This window comes from Schistocerca nitens, chromosome 2, assembly GCF_023898315.1.
Source record: "Schistocerca nitens isolate TAMUIC-IGC-003100 chromosome 2, iqSchNite1.1, whole genome shotgun sequence".
In the NCBI taxonomy this organism is placed as follows: Eukaryota; Metazoa; Arthropoda; class Insecta; order Orthoptera; family Acrididae; genus Schistocerca; species Schistocerca nitens.
Genome location: NC_064615.1, coordinates 492,758,675 through 492,759,598, shown reverse-complemented (window position 1 = coordinate 492,759,598; position 924 = coordinate 492,758,675). Strand labels below are relative to the sequence as shown.

The window sequence follows — 924 nt, the reverse complement described above, 5'->3', positions numbered from 1 at the left end:
ATTCCAGTATTCTTTCGGATTACTAGGTCCAACTTTAACACTATATGTGGTGCTTTAACGTAATAAAGCTATAAAGAACGAAAAAAATAGTGCTATGCTGACTTTGAGTATGTTATTCTCCGTTAATGAATTATGCTGTCTGCATGGCGCAGCACCCAAATATTTAAACTAACATTCTTCTACAGTTACTTTGGAGCCACCTACCATACGAAAAGTCTTTAAAGATTGTAGCTGGAAAAAAAATGGAATTGTGTTGTGTGCTTGTGTTTTATTTCTAGTGACTTCGACTTTGCTTTGCCCTTAAATTGGAACACTTGTTCCTTTCTAGCAGTTTGGAGTCTCGTGCTTGCGCAGACTCTGGGAGACTAGACAGGGTCCAATTTCCCGCACAACTCGCGCGTCCCCTTCAGGTCTTGAAAGGGGTGGACCAAAGCAAAAAGCTTGTGGGGTCGTCCGGGATTTGAACCCGGGACCTCTCGCACCCGAAGCGAGAATCATACCCCTAGACCAACGAGCCATACTGTAAAACTTTCTGGAAGATATAAAGAGATACAAGTAGATCACACGGTGCAGAAAACTGCGATCTCGTGACCAGTTTAGCCATCGCATCAGTTCATGCCGCACGATTTGCACTGTTTTTCGTATAGGCGGCTCACGTCCGCTCACATACTATATAGTTGATCCTGGTAAACTTGCCTTTCCTAACGAGTTGTTGTGATATACGGTTGTCTGGTTCCCAGCCGTGTGAAGTCTTTAACAAAACATGACTTTCAAAGACATCAGCTGTCGAATGATTCAATTACTGTTGACTCTTTGGAGCCTAAAACTGTGTCCGTGTAAATCAATATAATTCTGTTCGGAAGGAAGCATCATTTCTCCTCTCTACTTCCTACCGTATTTCAGGCATTTTTGTATCGCGGTCGA

General features: G+C 42.9%; 1 non-coding gene across 1 annotated transcript; it reads right to left on the bottom strand.

The window, feature by feature from the left end:
- Positions 1-445: 445 nt before the first annotated feature.
- Trnap-cgg (transfer RNA proline (anticodon CGG)) lies at positions 446-517 on the bottom strand. Its single transcript has one exon. It is a non-coding gene; the product is annotated as a tRNA-Pro (tRNA).
- Between the last annotated feature and the right edge of the window lie 407 nt (positions 518-924).